Source organism: Tachypleus tridentatus, chromosome 1 (assembly GCF_004210375.1).
Source record: "Tachypleus tridentatus isolate NWPU-2018 chromosome 1, ASM421037v1, whole genome shotgun sequence".
NCBI classification, from domain to species: Eukaryota; Metazoa; Arthropoda; class Merostomata; order Xiphosura; family Limulidae; genus Tachypleus; species Tachypleus tridentatus.
The window spans coordinates 58,894,899-58,905,004 of NC_134825.1; positions in this window are offsets into that span (position 1 = coordinate 58,894,899).

Here is a 10,106-nt window from a genome sequence, read left to right on the forward strand (position 1 = left end):
CTTCAGTCAGCTCATGCGGAACCCACTTATCGAACTTTTTCGTCTTTCCAATCGCATTTGGGTGGTTGGCAATACTTGATTTGCTTTTGCTTAGTTTTTTTCTGCTGTGCGAGGGTCTGTCTCAACTGCTTCCCTTAATGTATTTTCATCTAAGGATGACTTCCTTCCACGACCTTCTTGGTTTTCAAGACTTTCATCTCCATGTCGAAACCCTTGAATACAACGCTGAACTATAACGTCCAGTAACAGATTCATGGCCGAATGCCTGGTTGATGTTCTGTGTAGTTGCCGCAGCTTTTCGTCCAAGTTTGAAGTCGTAGAGGAAGAACAGACGAATGTCCTTCTTGTCCATGCTGCCTTAGGGGTTGCGAAACTTACTCTGAGTAGAGTTGAAACAGCAGACAATTAAGACATCTTGTAAGTGAAAACACCAAAGATAATTTACTCGGTATTCAGCTTCTAAATGTTATCGTGAGAATTCCGACATTTATTTCTGGACAACCTAATATATTGTGGTGCAAAGGAATTTGAGGAAGCAAGGATTACTAAAATACATTTTTACACTTACAATGCGTATGCATAATTATACTGGTAATTAATTTTTTCCACACGTTGTTTCCTTGGTTTTTATTTCAATACCTAGTATTTCTGAACAATTGCAGCAAAATATATATTTAAATAAGCTATATAAACTATTACGCTTACAAGTGAAGTGTACAGGGTTTGGGGACTATATTTTCCATCCATTATACTGTTGTCACTATTAACGCTATTAATGTGTTATGGATAAATTTAAATATATATTTTGTTGCAATTTTTCAGAAATAGTAAATACTGCAATAAAAACCAAAGAAGTGTGTTGAAAAGTAATTACTCATATAATTATGCATATACATTCTTAGCATATGAGAGTGAAGATATTACACGGGTCTACAGTGGTTTTGTGTTAATGTTTACATGTTCTACAGTAATTTGAAAATATCAATTTTTCTCCATTACATACAGATTTTTTCACAAAATAGCATATGTCCTATAATACAAGGGAATTAACTTAATTGAAATCGCATTTCGTTTTGCATAAAATATCGACAACCATTGGTTGTAGATTTCTCTAGACCAATCGCGACGTGAGAGTCATATCGACTGTTCTTGAATTCAAACATAAAAAAATAGTTTTAGATGTTCATTGTGGTAAACGAAATAATAATTTGATCTTAGTAATAGGTTTTTTGTAAAAAAAATTTTTACATAATAGAAAAAATGAATATTATTTTCGAAATCTGCGTAGCTAAATTACAGAAAATTTATTATTAAAAAACAAAACTTTTCTGAAGTTTAAATTCGCAGGCCTGTGTTATTGATATGAATATGTGTTTCACATTGACGTTATATATCACCAACAATATTTTTTGTGTTGAAGTGTTAAATAATCAGTAATAAATTACAGTGTATTGCTGTATAGAAAACCCACCACGCTGTGTCAGACAGTAGTTTGTGTCGTTCTTAAGCACACACATTTTATACTATTTTGCATGTTTAACGTGATCAGAACTTTATTAACTGTTGTTTACCACAGAAAACGCTCTTTGGTGGCTCAGCGGTAAACGTGAAGGTTTTTAACGCCACCAGTTGATTTCGGGTTTCGATACTGACAGTGAGCACAGCACAGAATGCTCATTGTGTAACATTTTGTTTAACAGCAGACATACATTATGAGCTAATAAAATAAAATATCCATGTTCGTAGACAGTTTTGACACCTGACGTAGAACCAACCCAGCATCTTTGAGTACAGAGCCTAGGATGGTCAACAGAAGGGTCATTCTGGAGACCAGAGATATAGGATTATTTCGACAAATCTCGAAGAACAAAGCTGGGCACAACTTCTAACACGAATAAACAACCCAACAACTAAATATTGATGAAAATATGACCTAATGATATCTATATGAATTATACTGTACTTTCACCATACTAGGCATTATACCATCCGTCTTATATTTACTCATCATCACAGAATTGGCATCTTTAATTTAAGAATGGCTAATGCATCTGCTTCAACTGCAACACTGTGTCTAGTTTTACACACTATTGATGACTTCCTGTATATGACTCCTCTTTGAAGATAATGCTACTATTGTATTCATTGTTTTATGTTTTGCTGTCAGTGCAGTAATTAATTGACAAATCTCCGTTTCATCCGGTATGTCAAATTGATTGGGGTATCTTCGAGTAATTTCTTCCCTCATCCAACCTAGACTCGCTGCTCAACCTTAATCGTTACACATAGATCATAACATTCATAACCATATCTAGAACATTTCAAACATGTTTTATTGCTACATCATTTTGCTTTACAAGTTACCTTCTCCATGCTGGCTCTCATGATCTTGGATCTAAATCTGTGACTTACATATAAAAATAGTGCCAAACGTTGCCTTTTGGCTTAATCAAGACAATCTAAATTTTTTTCTAGATTACTGTTCATTTATTTTATCCACGTCAAGATGCCGGACTGACTTGTGTGGAAGGTGTTAATTTGAAATAACAAACCTTATTGCCAATAAATAAGAGCATTTAAACTGGCTCCACAGTGGTCCAACGGTATGTCTACGGACTTGACGCTAGAATTCGGGATTTGATACTCGTGGTGGGCAAAGCACAGATAGTGCCTTGTGTTGCTCTGTGCTTAACTTGAAACAAGCATTTAATGTGATATTGTTATTAGTTATTTCATTATGAAATAAGTGACTCGGTATCCCAGAATTGTTTGTTGCTTTTCCACTTAGTAGGATGATTTTTTATTTGTGCTCTGGGAACGTGTATGTAAATTATTTAAAGTATTTACTTGTTTTTTTTTAATGTTTCGGCAACGCGTTTATAGATCGTTGAGGGCTGGGAGGGTGAGGTACATTTTCAACATTGATCTCGTTGGAATCAACACGCTTTTATTGCCATCTATTATTTCAACAATATGTTGAAATTAAGCCTCCCACAAACAAAAAAGTTTCAAGATAATTTTTCTAAAATACGTTACCCAATAGGAAGTTTCATGAGAGGACTATCTGAAACTTAGTGTGTATCATAATTCAAAATAGTGCATGATATAGTGCATAACTTTAAGTTATTTACGTAAGAAATAAGTAAAAACTTGTATGTAAACTTCTACATTTTTGGTTCATGGTTTGCAGCTTGTTGTAAAAATTCGCTCTGACCTTTGGAGGCCGTTGATTCGTTATTCAGTCAAGCAGTAACACTCCAAGACTTCACGGCGAGTGTTACTGATTAGCTACCTTCCTTCTAGTCTTAAAATGCAAATTAGGGACGGTTAGCGCAAATAGCTCTTGTGTAGCTTTGCGCGAAATTCAAAAACAAACAATTTGTAAAAACAAACTTTTCTGATTTACCGTGGTTTTATTATTATCGTGAGTACTAATAAATTATAAGTCCAGCATTTGTTGCAAGTAGTGGTTGAACCAAGACTGACATACAGTTAACACAATCAACTTTATGTAACGAGTTATTGATTTCATGTTGATCCTATTCACACGGACTTCAGTTACTGTCTCCCAGATGGTCAGCGATTAATCTGCGGATTTACTATGCTAAATCTAAGGGTCGAATCCCTCATTTCTTAGTGGATCAGCGGTAAATTTATATATTTACAGTGCAAAAATCCGTGATTTGATTCCTCATAATGGACAGAAAGTCCATTGTGTGGCTTTACGCTAAAATAAAGAAAGGGAATGACAATAATAATAACATCTTACATACTTCAAATGATTGTGACTCAATTTATAGTTCACATACATATCTAAATGTTATTAGGTTTTAGTTTTTCACTTTTATTATGTTACGGTCTTAGGTGAACCACTTCCTTGTTCGTGTGTACGCGATCGTTTTACAGTAATAACTTTGTGTAATCTAAATGCTTCCCGGATGTTCTTAACGTTTTTCTTCCCTCTTGTATCATAAAAGGAGTTCTTTCTAGACTCAATTAAGCACATATCACTAAATCCTTAAGTATTAAAAAACAAACATTCCGTTGGAAGTAGTTCTTGTGATAAAGCTTTGTGTGTGTATATTACAAAACAAAGCACTATATCCATTAAATATTACACGTGCACACGTGATGCATATGTGTACAGAAACATTATACGTCTGTATAATACAACAAAGTCTTCATAGCAGAGTTTTATTTAAGATATTTCTTTCTTGATAAAACGGTTAACACACGTAAACTACGTGTAATTAGTTGTCAGATTAGTAATTTGGTTTTGACGTTTTTATTAGCCTGTTGCAAGAAGTTTATTTTTTTTTATTCAGTGGAACCGGTAGCGTAAATAAAACGTTAAATGATTTTTGTCCATATGGCACTCACATTTTTTTTTTTCCTGTAACTGAGACGTAGTTTGTACAATTAGGGTCAAAACGTTTGGTTAGAATCTTCGGACTGCGAATCTGAGAGTTTACAGTTCAGGGTTCGTTGTCGTAAATCTGTAATCCGTACTTTAGGACCGTGGATACGCTGTATTAGTTGTTTCAAATTTAATTCAGTATTACATATGGGTATACGAAATAATTCTAATCCAATTGACAAGATGAACAGTATGCTTCATAGGAGCATACAAAACAACATTGTTATAAAAAATACAGTTTTGTATTTAAAGCAGTCGAAAACATCAGAGCATATCTATTGCATTTATCTGTTGGTAAATTAATAATCCCTTAACAAGGGACCATGCGCAGAATCTATATAAGTAGCTCCGTCTGTTGTTTGTCTACATAACTACGTCACCTCCTGTGGAGATTCATTCGGTGTATAGGGAGATACATACAAAAAATTCTGTTTTACGATTTTTACCTTTACTTCTATACCTGTTATTGGATTTTCACCAAATTTGGTATGAAGGTTTGTTGTGTCCATGGGTACATGCAAATGTGCGGTTTCATATTTTGCGTTTTGTAGTTTTTATAGACTTTTTGCGTTTTTTACAATTATATATAAGCAATTCTTCATGTCCTAAAATAATCTCTCATTAATTATGAATTTACATAATTTCTGTCCAAGGGGACATCCAATGACACAACGTTATGTTTGTGGACTTATTCTACTTGAAACTGGATTTCGACACTCGTGTTAGATAGAGTACAGATGGCCAGCCCGTTGTGTAGCTTTGTGTTTGACTATAGACAGAACGTTCATGGGACGGGTACTTCAGCTGGTATACATGCATAGATGTACACACAAATAAACTGAGAATTTGTAAGAGTTAAAAAAGTAGTCGACACGTTGTAAGAAAACATCAGTGAAAAAATAATAAAGAATTAGACAAATACATGATTTACTGTATAAATTTTGTGAGAGAAGTTAAGACTAAATAATAGAAATAGTTTTATATCACTGGAAGCTAAGGACTGGAATTCTTTTCTCAAAATATTTTCATATGATAAACTAAGTAACGAGACTTAAAGTATCATGTAGAAACCTAACACCATTGAATTATAATTCATAAGTTGCACATGTACATACATTCGTACCAAATCCTTTTAAAGTTTCATTAAAATCATCACTGGGAATGAAACATTACTGTGAATTGCGTGATGAAAAACTTTAAGGGCCGTGAATTTTAAGAGTTTATTTGTGAGACGCTGTATCTAAATAAAAGTTAACATTTAATTATTTAGTGCTAAGTTGAAGTTAATCCACTTTATATTAAAACTCACAAGAAAAACGGTCAATGCGAATGCATAGTTAATGAAAAACCTTCACAGCAGATGGGCTATTAACAGTTATAACGAGCGATATTTTCCTTCTAGTCGTTCTAAAACTGACCAGAGACGACAGGTAAGTTATTATACCTGAAAAAGGAAAAAGCAAGATTTGAAATTTAATGCAATGAAGTAGATAAATTTTATAGAAGGTCCACCAACCTGTTCGAGAAGTATATAATATGATGGTATGAAGTATTTGCTATACATGCTACGAATCTCATATTCATACATAATGTGCACAACACCTTTTTATTTTACACCACATAGAAAAGTTGAGCTTGCAAACGTCATTTGATTTTATACTTATGTATAACTTCTGTCTAAATATTCTCAACCAAAAGTCCACTCAACTCCAAGGCCCGGCATGGCAAGGTGGTTAAGGCACTCGACTCCTAATCCGAGGGTCGCGGGTTCGAATCCTCATCATACCCACCATGCTTGCTCTTTCAGCCGTGTGGGTATTATAATGTTACGGTCAATCACACTATTCGTTGGTAAAAGAGTAGCCCAAGTGGGTGGTGATGACTAGCTGTCTTCTCTGTAATCTTACACTGCTAAATTAGGGACGGCTAGCGTAGATAGCCCTCGTGTAGCTTTGCGTGAAATTCAACAAAAACCAAACTTAACTCCTAGTAAATGAGAGAGAGAGAGAGATTTAAAATAATCTTGATTGTTGAGCTTGTTGTTTGTTGCATTAGAGTTAATTATCAGGAAAAATACAAGGTTTCTATTCATAATAACTAATTATAGTCAAAGGCGTAGTTGCCGTTTTAAAAATATGCAGTTGTGCATATTTTAATGAATACTTAAAGATTGCATATCATGTTACTTGTGATACAGACTTTTTAAACGATTTATTATGAGATTTGTAAGAAATGATATTTTAGCTGTCGTGTATATCGACTGACAACGCAGTACTAGTAGTCATTATATTACACAGAATATAGCGTAACTTCAGATCTGTTAATAATGGCGTCCAATGCATGATAGTGTATTTATTTATATTTTTATGTTGTAACTTCGTGACATAATTCATGTGTAATACCAAACAGATAGGAAGCTATTGAAGTTTTGAGATTAATACTATTAAACATTTGTATTATTTTTTGAAGGATACAGAAGAGGTAGATAGACCACTTTATTAAGTCCATCCCTTCTCCTTGTACACAATCGTAGAAAACTACATGAGTTTAATATGCAAAGTAGACAGGTCGTATTATATGTCAGACGGTTGTCTGAGCCTTGTGAATTCGTAGATGTATTTTCGTAACATGATTAGGCTGCAAAACAAAGTTGAGGTGCAACGCTCTTTTAAACATTTAAAAATTTATGAAATATAGCATGCCCAACAACCAAGGCTGCTACTATTATATGAGCGGCTGCTCAAAGACTGTTTATTACATTAGTAATCGCTAAGGGATACGTCTGTTACTAAGAGAACTGTAACCGCTACTGACAGGCCAGTCGAGAGGCGATTTCATAGAATACCCCAGAAGTCAGAATGTGTTATGATTGACTGATTTTTTTTTAAGTGCTTAGAATGTATCGTGAACAATACCTTGCAAAAAGTGTTACAAAAACTGAAACATGGCTATCAACAGTCAGTCCGAAAATGTTTATATCAGACAGAAAAGAAAAAAATACAGCTTGAAACAGTGTTTATAGCATGACTATAGACAATTGTGTATAAAAACAAATAATGCTAATGTGATAGTAAATTGACAAAGAAAAATTTATGAGCATCACGAACTGGTTTTATTTTGGAGAATATAGTAAATGTTTTGACAGAAGGCTGATAAACGTTCTGTCGAAACATGTACCATGTTCTGTAAAGTAAAACCGCCTTTATGTGCTTATAAATCATTGTTTGTCAGTTTACTTCAACTGTGGACAAGTGAACGACTGAAAGCGCGTGATGAGTTATATTCCATCAGTTACAGTACAGACGGCAAAATAAAACTTTTTTTTTTTTACTTATTGCAAAGCTACACAATAAACTATCTGCCCTCTGTTCACCGCGAGCAATCGAATCTCAGGTTTTAGAGCAAAATGCGTGTAAACTTAGAAAGGAGGTCTTATGAGACGCTTCAATCATACATTATAAGTTTGTGATGGTGGTGTAAAAAAAAAAGTAAGGCTACTAAATACCTCAAAGTGACTTTATTTCAATAAAAAATGTGTGGTGTTGATGCTAAAAAAATCCTTCAGACGAGCAATACATGTTTATTATGAATTATTCGTTTCATCGTATCCTGCTCCCAGTGGCACAGCGTATTTACAACGCTAGACACCGCTGTGGGCAGAGGACAAAGATAGCCCATTGTATAGCTTTGTGCTTTATTCCAAATAAACAATCATCGTATCCTTACTTTGACAACCTGTTGAAAATACGATATTCGTTCGGAACTCTACTGTCTCATTTGGAAAATCTATAATATTTCTTGTGTAAAGCAAGACATAAATTTGTAGACCACATATCAGTACTTACTTTTGGATACCTTCTATAAAGTGAGAAGATATTTACGTATAAAGCTGAAGTGTATAGGCGAATTTACTTCATTCAAAAGAAAAACCTAAATTATTTGTGAATGTAGAAATAGTCATCACGTGCATTGCAAAACGACCTCTTTTGTTTCATTCATTTATCTTGGGAACTATGAAATTTAGAAACTAGGGTTACAACCTTAACTAAACGATTTCCCACTTTGCATATGTGTTTAAAGAATTATATTCTTTTTCACCATGCCCCCGCTAGTACAGCAGTATGTCTACAGATTTACAATGCTAAAATCAGGGGTTCGATTCCACTCGGTGGGCTCCTCAGATAGCCCAATGTGGCTTTGCTATGAGAAAACACACACATACTCTTTTTCACCAGAAGTCAAATTTAAAAGATAGTCTGTGACGTAAAACCTTAATGCATTTCTTGACTGGCCATATTCTCTGTCTTGGACTGCAGTTTAAACTATTTAAGGTTTATCAACATAGCTTGAGTCAGCAAACTAAAGAAATACAGTTAGACCTCTTAAAATGGTGGACTGTATACATAATATATTTGGTGTTTAAGCCTTTTTGTTAATTCACTATACAGTAACCTAAGTTAATTTAGGTATGTGAATAATGCAAGGACATTACGCCGAATTCGTTTTTAATTAATTAATTTATTTATTATCCAGTTGTTCTGTTAATCAACACTTTGAATTTAAACAATGGTAAAAGAAATTCGAACACAATTAAGGTAAAAACAAAATTGTGGATAATGATATACAGTTATTTCAAACCCGCAGTTACATGTTATGCACTTATGTGCCAAGAAAATCCTTCAATGACTCAGTGGTCAATCTTGAGGGCTCACAATACTAAAAAAATCGGTTTTCGAGAGCCCGTTGTGTAATCTTGTATTTAACAGTAAACATACATCAAGAAAAGGCTGTTTTGAATAAATTTTTGTGCTCAAATGTGATTCCATATTTTGATTAACATTAATTTCCTATAAGAGCAAGTTATCTATGCTTTAAATGGAGATTAAAATTCAGCTCGGCAAGAAGTTATGACTAATTAAATGTATTAGTTTTCTTGGGAATGAATCTTACTTCAAATAGATTAGAATGCATTATTTTTTCAGTTGAATACCTCAAACAGTACAGATATTCAAATATTTTAGATTACAAATGTTTATCCATATAACTTCTATGATAATAAAGTATTTAACTTGCTGTATGTAATTGCTTATTTATTATTGTACACTGTACTTTATATCTTGAGTTCTGTAGCTATTGCTAGTCTAGATCACATACTGAATCACTTCATCACAGGCTGCTTCATTAAACTTTCTTATTAATCATAAAATGTCTCGCGATATTTAAGGGATTATTAATATACAGCTTCTTAATGCTGTCTTCAAAGATTATCTGGTGGTTAGAGTGCTTGATTCATAATTTGCGCGACGCGGGATCGAAACCTATCACGTGTGTGTCTATATATGTGTTTTCTTATAGCAAAGCCACATCGAGCTATCTGCTGAGTCCACCGAGGGGAATCGAACCCCTGATTTTAGCTTTGTAAATCCGAAGACATACCGCTGTACTAGCGGAGGTCGAAACCCTGTCCGAAAATTGTCTTTTGCAACCATAGGAGTATTATAACGTGACCGTCAAATCTTACATTTTTTTTGGTAAAGAATAACCCAAGAGTTGGTTGTGGATATTGTTTAATAACTGACCTTTCTCTAGTTTATCACTTCTGAATTAGGTTCGGATACCGCGAATATCATTCGAGTTGTTTGCACGAAATTTTACAACAAAAACAAAACAACCTTACTCAACAAACTGC